This window comes from Bison bison, unplaced genomic scaffold (genome assembly GCF_000754665.1).
Source record: "Bison bison bison isolate TAMUID 2011002044 unplaced genomic scaffold, Bison_UMD1.0 scf7180017864171, whole genome shotgun sequence".
Taxonomy (NCBI): domain Eukaryota; kingdom Metazoa; phylum Chordata; class Mammalia; order Artiodactyla; family Bovidae; genus Bison; species Bison bison.
The window spans coordinates 5731467-5731734 of NW_011494743.1; positions in this window are offsets into that span (position 1 = coordinate 5731467).

A 268-nucleotide genomic window follows, 5' to 3' on the forward strand; every position below is an offset into this window, starting at 1 on the left:
CCCAGGCTCAGATCCAGCCCCCGCCCCGCTAGCCCCGGGGTCCTCATGCTCCCACCCGGCTCTGCTGCTTCCAGCCCCGTGGTGACCCACAGGTTGTCCCCCTTCCCCCACCGGTTCTCCCCGACACCCATTGGTGAGAGCCTCCTCCCGCTTCTCCTAGCCCGCCTCTTCCCACAGGGCTGACAGGAGCTGAGGCATCGCCCGCCTGAAACAGAGAAGACCCCCAGAGGTGGAGCCTGAGCCCACGGAAGAAAAGGTGTAGAAAGAA